The following is a 16,675-nucleotide window of genomic DNA, read 5'->3' on the forward strand; positions in this document are numbered from 1 at the left end:
GAAGCAACAGTTAGGACTGGACACGAAACAACAGACTGGTTCCAAATAGGAAAAGGAGTATGTCAAGGCTGTATATTGCCACCCTGCTTATTTAACTTATATGCAGAGTACATCATGAGAAATGCTGGGCAGGATGAAGCCCAAGCTAGAATCAGAATTGCCAGGAGAAATAACAATAATCTCAGATATGCAGATGACACCACCCTTATTGCAGAAAGTGAAGAACTAAAGAGCCTCTTGATGGAAGTGAAAGAGGAGGGTGAAAAAAATTGGTTTAAAGCTCAACATTCAGAAAACTAAGATCATGACATGCGGTCCCATCACTTCATGGCAAATAGATGGAGAAACAATGGAAACAGTGGCATACTTTTATTTTGGGGGGCTCCAAAATCACTGCAGATGGTGACTGCAGCCATGAAATTAAAAGACACGCTCCTTGAAATAAAAGTTATGACTAACCTAGACAGCTTATTAAAAAGCAGAGACATTACTTTGTCAACAAAGGTCCATCTAGTCAAGGCTATGGTTTTTCCAGTGGTCATGTATGGATGTGAGAGTTGGACTGTGAAGAAAGCTGAGCACCAGAAAATTGATGCTTTTGAACTGTGGTGTTGGAGAAGAGTCTTGAGAGTCCCTTGGGCTGCAAGGAGATCCAACCAGTCCATCCTAAAAGCGATCAGTCCTGGGTGTTCATTGGAAGGACTGATGCTGAAGCTGAAACTCCAATACTCTGCCCACCTCATGCGAAGAGTTGACTCATTGGAAAAGACCGTGATGCTGGGAGGGATTGGGGGCAGGAGGAGAAGGGGACGACAGAGGATGAGATGGTTGGATGGCATCACCGACTCAATGGACATGAGTTTGGGTAAACTCTGGGGGTTGGTAATGGTCAGGGGGGCCTGGCGTGCTGCAGTCCATGGGGTGGCAAAGAGTCAGACATGACTGAGCGACTGAACTGAACCAAAGTGACTAAAAAACTAAAGTGACTTAGTTCAACTCCACCTTACAGGAGAGAATAAGTAAGCTCAAGTGGTTTGGAAAGCTGTCCAGTATCATGTAGCTAGTTAATGAATGTATGATCAAGGGATCAATTTCATATATCTTAAATTCATCAAAATTGTCATACAGACAAAAGAATATACACATTAACAAACAAGAAAGAAGTATTATTTAAATCCTATTCAAGTAATCACAGATAAAATGATTCATCAGATGATTTCAATTTATTTTTATAAAAGACTTGCTTCCTGCCACTGTTGTTTGTTGCCTGCTTATCTCTCTCTGATCAGCTTTTCTTCATCCAGCCTTTCTTCTCAGGCTGTGTCAAATGCTCCTCTTTGTCTCTATGCGTTGAGAGCATCACTACTGTGGTGCTTTCTTTAATGATTTGAAATTAGTCTTTGCATGCTGGTCTGCCCCACTGGACTGCATGTTCCGTCAAGCCAGGATCCATTCATTATTGCCTTGGCCGGTGCCTAGTACAGTGGCTTATAGTCAGTGATCTGTGAATATTTATTGAGCTGATTTGCATTTAAGGATCTATACTCTCAGATAATTATTGAGCACTTAATATGGATAGGACTTCCCTCATGGCTCAGATGGTTATGAATCTACCTGCAGTGCAGGAGACCTGCATTCGATCCCTGGGTTGGAAAGATCCCCTGGAGAAGGGAGTGGCAACTCACTCCAGTATTCTTGCCTGGAGAATCCCATGGACAGAAGAGCCTGGAGGGCTATAGTCCATGGGGTCTCAAAGAGTCAGACATGACTGAGCAACTAAAACTAGTAAGAATAAGATACACTGATAAAGAGTTGGATTATTCCTTTATGTCTTGTTGTTCAGTCACTAAGTCATGTCCAACTCTTTGTGGCCCCATGAACTGCAGCTTGCCAGGCTTCCCTGACAGTGAAGGCTTCCCGATACTAAGTCCGGGAGTTTGCTCAAACTCATATCCACTATGTCCTTTACATCTAGAAGGCTGTTAATTTTATACAAACATGCAGGCTTCTATTCCTGTTCTGTTTTATGCTTTTGAATAAGAATAATTTATGACTACTATCTGGCAAATACATTTCAGAGACATCATCAATGGTTGCCAGGCCAAGATGCCAATGAAATCTCTTTTGCAGAGGGAATTTTCTTTGCTTCTGTATGATTTTTTATAACAGTACATCTTAAAATTGCTTTTATAGTATAGTCCATGGTGTCTAAGATGTATCAGAGATAGAGCTTCTAGTAAAAATAAGCTTCTTAGAAGCTTTTTGTGTTGTTATTCTTTATAAAAGAATGATTGAAGGATTTTTCATAAGGACTTGTATCAAAGCAGAGATGTTAAAATAAACCTGCTATGTTCAATTTGATTTTTCCTGTTGTGACATATGACAGATACTGTGAGGTTACAGGACTGTCATTAGTTTTTTGAAAACTAGTTAAGTACACTCTTTTTCCAGGTATCTTGTTGGTTGGAAAAATACATTTTGACAGTAGAAATGTTATTTTGATGTATGAGAACCTACATAGAAGATAAATATGAAAAGAGTGAGGAGACAGATAAGCAAATCCTATAACATTTACATTATAGCAGAGACCACCGTGGACCTGCTGACTCATTGTTAGTGTCATTTCTTTCATGCAGGCTACACATTGCCTTCTATTTTACACCAAAGGAATAGTTAAAATAGGCACCTTAGAAGGTTTCTCTTCTACTTCATCATCCCTTATACTCCTACTGTCTTAATTGTTGAATATTCGCTCTTCACTTACTCCTATTCCCTTTCTGATTGTCTTCCTGGGAATTCCTTTCCTCCATTCCCTTCTATTATTTTTTACATATTTAATTTTTTAATTTTATATCAAAGTACAGTTGATTCACAATGTTTTATTAGTTTCAGATGTACAGCAAAGTGATTCAGTTACACGTGTACCTGTTCTGTTCTTTTTCAAATTGTTTTCCCATTTAAGTTGTTATGTAATATTGATTAGAGGTCCCTGTGCTATATGGTAGGCCGTTGTTGGTTATCCACTGTAAATGTAGTAGTGTATACCTGTCCATCTTAAACTCCTAGTCTATCCCAGTTCCTGCTCTTCCCTTTTATCTCTATGTATACTTTTAATTGAGATATAGCTGACATAGGTGGGAGAAACATCAGCAGATATGCGGATGATGACCACTCTAATGACAGGAAGCGAAGAGGAACTAAAGAGCCCTTTGATGAGGGTGAAGGAGGAGAGTGAAAGAGCTGGCTTAAAACTAATACCAAAAAAGCTAAGATCATGGCAACCGGCCCCATTACCTCGTGGCAAATAGGAGGGGAAAGGTGGAAGTAATGACAGATTTCCTCTTCTTGGGATCCAAAATCACTAAAGATAGTGACTTCAACCATGAAATCAGATGATTGCTTCTTGACAGGAAAACTATGACAAACCTAGACAGCATGTTGAAAAGACAAGACATTATTCTGCCGACAGAGGTCCGTATAATCAAGGCTCTGGTCTTCCCAGTGGTCATGTATGGTTGTAAGAGCTGGACCGTAAAGAAGGCAGAGCACCAAGGAATCGATGCCTTCGAACTGTGGTGCTGGAGAAGGCTCCTGAAGGCCCCTTGGACAGCAAGGAGATCAAACCAGTCAATCGTAAGAGAAATCAACCCTGAATACTTGTTGGAAGGACTGATGGTGAAACTGAAGCTCCAGTATTTTGGTCATCTGATGCAAACAACCAACTCAGAGGAAAAGTCCATGATGCTGGGAAAGATTGAGGGCCGAAGGAGAAGAAGGTGTCAGAGGATGAGATGGCTGGATGGCATCACTGACGCAATGGGCATAAACTTGGGCTAACCCTGGGAGATGGTAAGGGATAGGGAAGCCTAGCATGCTGCAGGGTGAATGAACAACAACAATAGTCGACATATAAGATTGTATTAGTTTAACAATGATTTTGATATATGTATATATTTTACAAAGAACTATCAAAACTAGTTTAGTTAGCATACACCACCGCACATGGTTACAAACATTTTTTTTCCTATGTTGAGAACTTTTAAGATCTACTCTCTTAGCAACTTTCAGATGTACAATACAGTGTCTCCATTTCCCTTTAAATGTCCAGCTTCCCCTTCTTTTTCCCCTCTCCCCTTTCTCTCCCCTCCTCCATGCAACATGTTGTCCTTGGTCCTCCAAGATTGGTAGACAAGTTTGTTTGAGCCTCAGTTGCTTCATCAGTAAAATGGAAATAATAGGGGTCATTACCACACAATATGGGTGTGAGGGTTGAGTGACAAAGCGCTTAACAGAACAAATTTGGGTACTGAATGTCAACTATTGTTAGAAGTAAAGCCAGCTAAGAGACCTCCATGCCTCAGGCATTTCCTCATCAACCTACTCTGCACCCCACTGCCAGAGTCAACCCTTCTAAAATGCAAATGTGACTGTGGAGCCTCCATTGGCTGCCCATATAAATTTTCTTTTAGCAGTCAAAATATGTCTGTGAAGCTTTAAACCCTTGTTGCTTATATTTTAATATTCCTTACCTATTAGTGGCACATAATTCATGAATTGAAAAGTATCTCTCCCTCCCCTCATCTTGGTAGACCATACCTATCAATCCTGTGGTGGAAACAATTTTTAAAGTTCTTTTTGCAGTTCTAGTGTTTCTTTATGGAGATCCAAGAACATGTGGCAGAATATTTTTCAGTTTCTTTCTTTCTCATGCAAAAGACACGTGTATATGAAAAAAGCAAGGCTTTTCTCCACACATAAACATAACCTGGAGATATTTTCAATCAGAACATAGAATGCTGTCTTACCCCATTTTGTAAATGTACGATAGTGGATTTGACAAGTTCTTATCAACAGGTATTGTGATTACTTTGCTGTTACCAGCAACCCTGCAGTTTATCATTTATCCATATAACATTGTTATGATTGTGAATGAATTGATGGTGTAAAATTTAGAATGAGAGAATGCTGGGTCAAAGTCATGGATGCAGATTTGATGCTTTTTTTTCAAATTTAAAATATTTGCTATCCTTTCTGCGTTTATTTGAGGTGCCACCTTTATTGTCACTATTACTGAAAGTCAAGATTGCTGCTGCTGCATGATTGAAGTGACGCCCAACATGTTGAATAAAGAGAAAAAGTCAGGTTAAACCACAAAATTCAAATAACACTAAACCAAGAAAAGAGCATCCGAATCTAATTATGTAGCTCTAAACAGAAAGCCAGTACATTTTTTAAACAGCAGCTAAAATTAAATTAGGGCAAATGAGAGACATAAAATTGTAAAGTAGAAAAAAAAGTGTAAAGTAGATAAGAAACACTGTACATTTTGCAAAGAAATTAATTTTCTTTCCTGAGTAAAACCTCTCACTTAAGACATTTCATTTCAAAACGAGCTTTATACATTTGCAATCAGTCACCCTTTTCTTCCCTGGACTTTCGAACTCCTGAAGCTTTCATGTCTTTTTCATGCTATGAGGAAATAAGCTTCTGTTCAGTTACTGAGCGTGGATTAATGCCTAAGGCTTCAAGGAACCCATACTTTCAAAACCATCTAGTTTAAATCTTGATACTTTCTTTATTCCTGATCTTTTAAAAAAACTCACTTATTTCTGCACAAGATTTGTGTTATTAAAATGAAGGGATACAAAGGTTGTTCAAATGGGTATTTTCAAAACAGTCTGTTTGGGAGGCAAACGTTTACTTATAACTAAGCACTTGGATTGAAGAGTTCTTCATGGGTATACTGACAAGCAAGCCCCATGTTGCCTGTAGGTTTCTTAGGCTTTAGAAGGAAAGTCAATTTCAGATCCTTCTTCTTTTCACTCTTCTTTTATTAGCTTTTTTTTTTTTGGTCTCTCTCATCACTTGAGTTTTAGACATGAAATGTCGCAGCTGTGTTGAAGTTTTCAGTTGGTCAGAATAAATGGGTAATTCTTCCTCACTGGCTCATTTCCAGCCCTGAGAGCAAGGACTGTCAACAACAAAATAGTATGTCAACAACAAAATAGTATATCAACAAGCTCTGTCATATAATTGGAAGTGTTAGGGTTTATAATGTTTCATGCATGAAATTTTATACTATCTTGCAAAATGTGAAATATAAAAACAGTAATTAATGTTGTTAATAAAGGTATACAGATATAGTCAATATATTAAAGTTTTTGATTGGAAGGATGTACAGTAACTTTAAGATACCTCATGCGTGCATGTGAGCGAAGTCACTTCAGACAAGTCCGTCTCTTTATGACTATAGCCCACCAGGCTCCTCTGTCCATGGGATTCTCCAGGCAACAATACTGGAGTGGGTTGCCATTTCCTACTCCAGGGGGTCTTACCGACCCAGGGATCGAACCCACATCTCTTACATCTTAACCTGCATTCGCAGGCGGATTCTTTACCACTAGCACCACCTGGGAAGCCCAAGATATGTCATATGCGGTACACATATGAAAAAAGAGAATTTAATGATTGGTAACTACTGACCCTGCAAGTTCTGGAATTTCTTAAAGATCATTACAGAACTTCTCTTACCACTGACATTTTCATCATTCTTTAAGTTCATTACTAAATCTGGCAGCTATTTATAATGGACTGAAATGAAACAGTTAAGGGAAGCACACTGACTGATACCTCCGACCCTGGCCAGTCACCGTAGGAACCGTTCCTGTGAGTTACTTTACGACAGGGGGTCCTGGTAAGGAACACAGAACTCTCAAGCCACCCCCGACTGGGAGAATTTGGGAAGGTCAAAAGGTGACGCCACACATCCTGTCAGCTCCCAGAATCCTCCTCGCTGGCGTCCACCTTAGCTGAGAGATGCAGGCGCCACCAGGAAGGCCCCTGAGTCAGAATGACTGGCCAGAGACCACCCGGAAAGTGACCCCATCACCATAAAACCGGAGAGCGTGAGTCCCCAGTGGAGCAGTCCTCCTGGGCCCCGTTACCCTCTGGCTCTCCGCTCCTCGGGCGCCCCTTCCCAGTGAGGTCTCTTGCTTTGGCAGCATGTGTGTCTCCTTGGAAAATTCATTCCCAAATGCTAGACAAGAGCCCCCTTTCCGGCCCTGAAAGGGGTCCTGTTTCTGCAGCGCAGAGAGTACCTTCAGGTACAATCAAATTTGTTACCAGAAAGCTCATGTCTGTTAGTTGAAACCTCCTATACATTTCTCATTTGAAACCAACATCTGAATAGCACCATTATATTTAAAAAACAGTGGATTACAAGAGGCATGGAATAATTTTTATCTAGGTTTAAATGTTTTATTGAAGACAGTTCAACTGGTATGTAGACTTAAGTCAGGTTGATACACCAATTTGAAACAAGTAATGGAAACATGTTTGCTGATTCAACATTTTAAGTATATTGCACTTTATAGTTTTAAAGAGGCAGTAAGTGTTCAAAAAAGCACTGGGTGTTGAATCAACATTGAATGAGTCTGCAAATTTATGTCCAGAAACTGAAGAGACTTGTTTTCACAAGGAGGATATAGTTTAATGGTGAGAAGTTATTCTTAGGAAGTGTGGAAAGCATCCATTTTGCAGAAGACTGCAGTTTTTAACTTTGTTCAGAGCAGTTTTGGTAGCACAGTTGTTTAAATGTTGTATTAAACAGCATATCTAAAACTAAACTCATTTCTGAGGTTTTGTGACAGTTGCATAAATGCCATCATTCACTTAGCTATTTAGGTATAAAAACTTAGATATATCTTTAATTCTTGTATTAAGTTTATTATGAAGTTCAAATTTTTCCTGTAATGTTTTTCATCTTGGATTTCATCTTCTGTCTCTCTGCTGCCCTCAGCAGCGGCTGAGTTCTCATCTCCTCTAGTGTGAATGTACTGTTTATCTAAAGAAATTTTTCTGTTGTCATTTGACCCCTGGGTCGAAAAGATCCCCTGAAGTAGGAAATGGCACCCTGTGCTCGTTCTCTTGCCTGAAAATCCCATGAACAGGGGAGCCTGCTGGGCTACAGTCCCTGGGATCACAAAGAGTAGGACGCAGCTGACCTACTGAGGCACCGTTACATGAACCCTGCCACTGATCTAATATTTTTAAAATATTAGTCCCATAATATCACTCCCTTAATAAAACTGTTGACTCCGCTTTCTGCTGCATGAAATGAAAACTCTTTGACTTTTGAGATCTTCTGCCGTTTGTATTTATTTCCTTTATTTCTTTCCTAAGGGGGTGTGTGTATGTGAAACTGTTGACTCCATTTTCTGCCACATGAAATGAAAACTCTCTTTGGCTTTTAAGGTCTTCTACCATTTGTATTTATAGCCTTTATTTCTTTCCTAAGGGTGTGTGTGTGTTTTCCTCAATTCAGCCCATTCTTACTACATCACAGGAGCCTCTCATTTTTGTGTTTTGCCCACAGACTTTGGGATGGTGCAGGTTAAGGGGGAAATTAATGACAGCACCAAGATCTGAAGCTTATGTGACTAAAAATATGGTTGACATGTGGAGGAAATATAATAAAAATCCTGAAAGGAGAAGTAAACTGAAGAGGAAATCTTTTGAGCTGTGCTTTGCATGTTTGACTTGTACCTTCTTAGCCCCATAGTAACTGGGTCCATAAAACAGAAGCATACAGGTTGTACCTGGAAATAGAGTGTTTACTTACGGTAGCATTACGGCTCTACAGCTGACTGATGAAAATAAAACACCGTCAATTTCCATAAACTTAAGTTGATGGAGCCAAAGAGTTACTCTGATTTTAGATAAACTGAAAGCCAAAAGACGTGGTTCTTTCCTGGAGATTTTGAGCAAAGAGCAAGGGTATTTTGTTCTGTATCATGTCTGAAAGTGGGGAGCAAGAAGAGAAGATTAATCATTGTAGATATCCTTCCAGTGCTGTAATGGTTTCTAAAAATTGCCGCCTACTTGGGTTACTGCATCCCAGGTCTGCTCTGCACCTGGTTTTCATCCTCCTGATAATGATGACAATTTCACACTCTCCACCTAAAACTTGGTGCTGCTGTGAAGCATTTCGTTTCTGGCTGTGACTCTAAACCATGTGTGTTTTCTCTCCCAGCATTTCATGGATGGCCTGATAGACAAATGCAGTAGAGAGAACTATGTATATTCAGGCGGAAAACAAAAAACAGTTGGCCCCACAAAAATTGGCAGTGGTGAGACTTGGGGGAATCATCGTTTGCCTTTTGTGAATGTCCGACTGTTCTTCTGGATTATTAAGATAAAGAGAAGGCAAGACAATAGAAACAGAAAAGATGAACACACTTACTTTGGACTTTCCAACCATGAAATGAGAAAAAATGAGATATACATATTTCACTGTTAATGGATAGCAATATTTATATTTTGCATCTAACAATGGTGAATGGGAATGGTGCAAAGTTTTGAGAAAACAAAATTGGTGAGAACTTTTTTCTCTTTTAAAATTGAACTTAAATTATGCTCCAAGGAGAAAGAAAAGAAGTTTTTAATTTCTTTGTCCTGTGGTTTATATTTAAATACGTGAGTGTTTACATAGAGATTGCTGCATGTTTATATATATTATTTATATACATATGTAAACTGAGATTTTAAAAGGCAAATAGATGTAAGGGCAAATGCGTTTATACATAAACATAAATGGATAACCATAGACACTGCTTCCTCTCATCCTTAATGACCTATGCTTCTTACAGTCAAATATTATATAATCTGAAATAGAAATGGCCAGTAGAAGTATTTTTAAAACACTAAAATATTAATGAAAGCAATCTTTAAATTAGTGATATGAATTCTTATATTTTATGAGATATTAGCTTTTTGCTAAATTAAGTTACAGATAAAAATAAATGTATTTAGACTTATGGATATTTAAGAAAATGTATTTACATCTTCCCATTCCCCAGGAATATACTCTGCTTTTTTACACTGTGGGCTGCTTGATAGTGTTAGTTGCCCAGTCTTGTCTGGCTATTTGGGACCCCATGAACTGCAGCCCACCAGGCTCCTCTGTCCATGGAGTTCTCCAGGCAAGAACACTGGAGTGGGTTGCCGTTCCCTTCTCCAGGGAATCTTCCCAACCGGGGATCAAACCTAGGTCTCCTGCATTGCAGGTGAATTCTTTACTGTCTGAGCCACCAAGGTGCCCCTTATAACACCTTTAAAGGTCACCTCTTTTCATTGCTTTTGCTTTCTTAAGTATTTCTGATCAGTTCACAGGTCAGAGAGCCACTGCATTTGTTTCCGGGAGCTCAGTAGGCTGTGAACTATATCCAGAATTGCAAGTGTATACAAAGGAAGACTCACAGTGGCTATACTTGATTCTAGTAGTCTATTGTCTGGACATCCAGAAACCACGGGACTGTAGGCGCTGCAGTTCACAGCTGCAGGTCTTACAGTTTAGAGATGACATGTGCCTTGAAAAATCTAGGCATTTAAAAGAAATCAACCTGGAATGTCTAATATTTCTGACCCTGTACCTCTGTTTTTAAATTTCATTCTGTTTGTGACTTTCATTTAATTTATAATCCTAAATTTGCTTAGACTTCAGTTTAAGAACATCTGCTATAACTTAGAGAAAAAGTTGATGGATCTGATTGAATTCTTAAAGCTGAGATCCTTTCCTGACCTGGCTCTCCCAATATTTTTCTTATTTCCTACAATCCTTACTGTGGTTCATTGCCCTCCACACTGGCTCCTTGCAGTTCTTGGAATGATAGTTCAGGCAGACTCCCTCATTAGGGCGTTTTGCTCTTTGCGTTTTGTCTTACTGAAGCACTTTTCCCCCAAATGTCTGCATCACCCTTTCTCTCACTCTACTGCTGAAACGTGGGCTCATGGGTGAGCCTTCCCTCGCCACCCCTCCATAGCACTTAGCATGACTGAAAAATACCATTTACAACTGCACTTATTTATCTGTCATCATCTGGCTGCCCAGGTGAATGGATGTTCCAAGAGGGGCAGAAAGTTGTATGTTTTGGTTGTTGTTACTGTTATAGTTTTAATCTGTTTTTTTTTTTTTTTTTTTTAACTACTATACCCAGGGAACAAAGAGCTCTCGAGTATTTTTTTGAATGAATGAATGGTTGAGACTGATTCTAATATTGGCATATATTTGACAGCAATTAAATATGAGTCAGTATTGAAAGTTCATATCCCTACTGAAAAGACAGCTGAAGCTAAACTCATCTGTTCATTAAGCTTAATCCTGTGTATTAGCTGTTCTTGCAAAAACACAGTGTATCTTTCATAGCACCATATACGTTTTGTGAGAGAACAAAGACCCAGGACTAAGTAATTGAATTTACTCATAGCATGAGCCTGCAGTAACTATTCCTGAATGGGCTTTACTTATTTGGTTATTTATTTGTTGTCTTGATATATTCATCTTACATGCAATAAGTAAACAGTTGAATCCTATAACCCAAGTAATCATGTATATAGTATCTTGCTTTCAGAAGGGAAAACAAATATAAGATGCTCTGGATATGCCACTGTCTCCTGTATTCTCTGAAATCCCCAGAAATGAAATTTCTATCACTCCATTTAGGGCAATGGACCCTCACATTTGACAATTTGTATAATGAAAAATTCTCCCAAGTTTTTTAACCAAAATCCTACCTGAAGTGCAGAGTTCATTCGGTCACCATCTTGTGATGGAACAGGCCCATTAAATCTAACTTTTAGTCAAGTTAAATCTTAGGAATGGATTCTGGGTAAATAGCATCGTTATGGCTAGGAAGTCCAGCCAAGAAATCAAACCGTCTCCATCACAGTGAGTCTTAAATGGAAAAAGGATGCCGTTTGTGTAAAATCACCTTGGAGAGGAGACAGCATAAAAGAGAGATTGCTATGAGGTAAGAGGGTTTTCATCAGGTGGCAGGGAATCCAGAGGGTCTTTGAGTATGGCAAGCTGGCTGGCTGGCTAATGCGGTAGAAAACAGAGGCGTGGAGCAGCTTTGCATCCTGGGAATTCCTGCACTCCTGGCAGCAACATGGAATTTTCTAGAAGGAAAACCTGAAGGGTACCCAGGAGCCTGTTTGGCGAGACAACTGGCATGTTTAAGAGATAGCTCTGAATGAGAAGGTGAAATGTGTTAATTCCCCAGGAGAGAATGAAGCAGCATCTTGAACGGCAATGGCAAGCATGTCTTCCAAGAAGGGACAGGACTCTTGAGAAGGTGAATCTTCCTGCAGGCAATTAGTCCTGTCGCTAACCAGCCAAATGGTCCCTGCATGTTCGCATGCCCTTGAAAAACCAAGCAGTGTCTGTCTGCCCACATGCTGCTAATGAAGGGCACTGATGTATGTCCTGTCTCATGGAACAAAAATTAAAATACCTGTTTGATTGGTGTGGATCTCTTTCATGCACTCGAAAAAAAAGCAAAATAAGACCTATTCCTTTATTTTTTCTTCTCAGAGGAGTGATTTCTTGGAGGTCTAAGTGTTAGTTGCTCAGTCGTGTCTGACTCTTTGTGACCCCATGGACTGTAGGTTGCCGGGTTCCTCTGTTTATAGAATTCTCCAGGCAAGAATACTAGAGTGGGCTGCTAATTCCTTCTTCAGGGGATCTTGTCCACCCAGGGATGGAACCTGGGTCTCCTGCATTGTAGACAGATTCTTTACCACTGTGCCACAAGAGCTTACAGCCCTCCTGGACTAAAGCAGTCATTTTTGCTGCTCATCTCCAGAATTTTGCCAACATAATCATATCAGGCATCAGCTGTAGGGCCTAAAGCAGAGCATAGCACACTTTTGAAATACTGCTTGGTAAAAAGGAACAGAGAGGTGATTTCCTCATGCTCCCACTAATTGCATGTTTCTGGTCTGAAGGTGGCTTTCAGAGTGCTGACTCATGCTGAATTTGACGTCACATTGACACAGAATGGCATTTACAAATTCTCAGCACCAAGTCCCTTTTTATTATCTGACTCCTGTCACAAAGCAAAATTTTTTTTAAAAAGTAAGACAATAAAAGCCAAAAATGAAACCCTCTGCATTTATTAGCATTTATTAAATAATTTAAAAATCAAATAAACATCAAAATATAACTAGCCCACAGTCATGATAATTTTTACTATTTTTCCCAATAAATTATTTTGTTTTGATCATTTTATTGTGAGATTCTCATTAGACTTTTGAAATATCAAAAATAATTTTATTGAGATAAACAGAAATTGAGAAACTTTGTGCGAAATGCCTGACCAGTAGTCTTCCACACTGTCAAGGTCATAAAAAAGTGAAAAAGCTGAGAAAGTATCAAAGATCAGAGGAGACTAAGGAGACAAGGGAGGAGATAGGAAGCCCAGGTGGCACAGTGGTAAAGATTCCGCCTGCCAGTGAAGGAGACATGAGAGACGCAGGTTCGATCCCTGGTCGGGAAGATCCCCTGGAGTAGGAAATGGCAACCCACTCCAGTATTCTTGCCTGGGAAATTCCATGGACGAGGAGCCTGGAGGGTCCATGGGGTCACAGAGACAGACGTGGTTGAGCACTGTCCTCACACAAGGAGACAGGAGACTGACTGCAGCATGGTCACCTGGTTGTGGCTTTGTCGCTGAGTCATGTCAGACTCTTTTGAGGCCTCACGGACAGGCTCCACTGTCCATGGGATTTCCCAGGCAAGAATACTGGAGTGGTTTCCTTCCTTCTCCAGAGATCTTCCCGACCCCAGGGATGAAGCCTGTGTCTCCTGCATTGGCAGGCCGATTGTTCGTCTCTGAGCCACCAGGGAAACCCTGGACTGGACCCAAAGCAGAACAGGACATTGGTGGGGAAAAAATGGTGATTTCTGAAAAGAATCTGTATTTTTGATAATAGCATTTTACCAATGTTTATTTCTCAGTTTTAGAAAAATGTATCATGTTTATTGAGGATGTTAATATTAAGAGAAGTTTGGTAAAATCTTTTACATTTTTGCTACTGTTTTATAAATCTAGAATTATCCCAAAGCAAGAAAATAATAACTTGAGGGCCTTTGCTTGGTAAACAGTCTATTACATCAGGTCTTTTGCAATCAGTTTTATCTATATGTGGTTGCCTGCTAATGTAATAGCAAAGAGATAAGATACTATCAAAAATACCAAATCTATTTTTCCTTATTATCCATTATCAGATTTGTTCTATAGCAATATCAAGTGCCTAAATGGAAATACTTATGCTTTCTGACAATGTTTATCTCTCTCTTTAGCAGAAAATAGTGTTGTCCCATAAGCTGGGACACTGCAGTCAGGGAGTATATTTCTGTCTTTCCATGAACATCACAAGACTTCATTTGAACATCACCATGGTTCCTGAGCAATAAAGTATACAGGGTACACGGAAAGTAATTCTTCTGTAGGAAAGAACAGAAATTGTATTACCAGAGTTTCGGGTCTCAATTCCATTCAAACAGGATCTTTCTACCTCAGCTAGAATTCCCAATCCACTAAATATAATCAAGAGATAAATACTAATAATCTATCTATGCCCCACTCAGTTCAGTTCAGTTGCTCAGTTGTGTCCGACTCTTTGCAACCCCATGAACAGCAGCATGCAGGCCTCCCTGTCCATCACCAACTCCCAGAGTTTACCGAAACCCATGCCCATTGAGTCAGTGATGCCATCCAACCATCTCATCCTCTGTCGTCCCCTTCTTCTCCTACCTTCAATCTTTCCCATCATCGGGGTCTTTTCCAATGAGTCAGCTCTTCACATCAGGTGGCCAAAGTACTGGAGTTTCAGCTTCAACATCAGTCCTTCCAATGAACACCCAGCACTGATCTCCTTTAGGATGGACTGGTTGGATCTCCTTGCAGTCCAAGGGACTCTCAAGAGTCTTCTCCAACACCACAGATCAAAAGCATCAATTTTTCAGTGCTCAGCTTTCTTCACAGTCCAACTCTCACATCCATACATGACCACTGGAAAAACCATAGCCTTGACTAGACGGACCTTTGTTGATAAAGTAATGTCTCTGCTTTTTAATATGTTATCTAGGTTGGTCTTAACTTTCCTTCCAAGAAGTAAGCATCTTTTAATTTCATGGCTGCAATCACCATCTGCAGTGATTTTGGAGCCCCCCAAAATAAAGTCTGACACTGTTTCCACTGTTTCCCCATCTATTTCCCATGAAGCAATGGGACCAGATGCCATGATCTTAGTTTTCTGAATGTTGAGCTTTAAGCCAACTTTTTCACTCTCCTTTTTCACTTTCATCAAGAGGCTTTTTGGTTTCCTCTTCACTTTCTGCCGTAAGGGTGGTGTCATCTGCATATCTGAGGTTATTGATATTTCTCCTGGCAATCTTGATTCCAGCTTGTGCTTCTTCCAGCCCAGTGTTTCTCATGATGTACTCTGCATATAAGTTAAATAAGCAGGGTGACAATATACAGCCTTGGCGTACTCCTATTTGGAACCAGTCTGTTGTTCCATGTCCAGTTCTAACTGTTGCTTCCTGGCCTGCATACAGGTTTCTCAAGAGGCAGGTCAGGTGGTCCGGTATTCCCATCTTTCTCAGAATTTTCCACAGTTTATTGTGATCTACACAGTCAAAGGCTTTGGCATAGTCAATAAAGCAGAAATAGATGTTTTTCTGGAACTCTCTTGCTTTTCCAATGATTCAGCAGATGTTGGCAATTTGATCTCTGATTCCTCTGCCTTTTTTGAAACCAGTTTGAACATCTGGAAGTTCACAGTTCACATATTGCTGAAGCCTCGCTTGGAGAATTTTGAGTATAACTTTACTGGCGTGTGAGATGAGTGCAGTTGCAGATTCTTTACATAAGGACATAAACCATAAAGACACTAATCCTAGTCTGAGGGCCCCACCCTCAAGATCTCATCAATCCTAATTACCTCCCTAGGGGCCCCACCTCCAAACCATCACTTTGGGGCTGAGGAATCCAGCAAACCATATGCTTATATCATATTATTATCGATATTTATATTATATCTTTAATGTTTTACTTTGGGATAGAGATTAGTAGTAAAGTGAAGTTGCTCAGTCGTGTCCGACTCTTTACAACCCCATGGACTGTAGCCCACCAGGCTCCTCCATCCATGGGATTCTACAGGCAAGAGTACTGGAGTGGGTAGCCATTTCCTTCTCCAGGGGATCTTCCTGACCCAGGGATCGAACCCGGGTCTGCCTGCATTGCAGGCAGACGCTTTACCATCTGAGCCACCAAGGAAGATGGAGGACGTATCAGATATTAAACTGATAAGAACAGACACTACACTTGATCTTAGCCAAAAGATGTAAGGAGATTCGTAAGGGGTCAGCAAATAAATAACTAGAACTTAGCAAGCATGTGTGAAGGCAAGCATGTAGAAAGAACAGCTGGAGCTCTGAAAGCCTGACTCCTTGTTTCCAGGGAGGGATTGGGAGACTTGTGATGAGAGGAGACACATCTCCATCTGGTGGAGAAGAGATGCGGTCATGTGTGCTGGAGGCCCAGGGCTGCCCTTCACTCGCTTTGTGAAGCCACCAGGAAGGAGCTGGCAAAGCTTGAAGAAGAAAGTGAAATTGTGTATTTGCATCGTTGTTCTATTTATTCTGCTTTTATGATGAACGGTCTTCATGTGACTGTTCTGAGTCCCTTTGAACAGGGTAAAGACTGTCTTCTAGTGAAAAACGAAAAATTGCACACTCCAGAGGAATTGCAGTATCTGGCCTGCATTAGTTCCCAGGTGGCAGTAGTGATGAAGAACCTGCTTGCCAATACAGGTGACATAAGAGATGCCA

The 16,675-nt window shown here is 40.2% G+C and overlaps 1 protein-coding gene and 1 pseudogene across 1 annotated transcript in view; one reads left to right on the top strand and one right to left on the bottom strand.

The window, feature by feature from the left end:
• DOK6 (docking protein 6) overlaps positions 1-16,675 on the top strand; it is a 385,596-nt gene that overhangs the window by 98,550 nt on the left and 270,371 nt on the right. The window lies entirely within an intron of this gene.
• On the bottom strand, positions 16,024-16,198 carry LOC139030471 (U2 spliceosomal RNA; annotated as a pseudogene).

The sequence above is a fragment of the Odocoileus virginianus genome, chromosome 22 (assembly GCF_023699985.2).
Source record: "Odocoileus virginianus isolate 20LAN1187 ecotype Illinois chromosome 22, Ovbor_1.2, whole genome shotgun sequence".
NCBI lineage: Eukaryota > Metazoa > Chordata > Mammalia > Artiodactyla > Cervidae > Odocoileus > Odocoileus virginianus.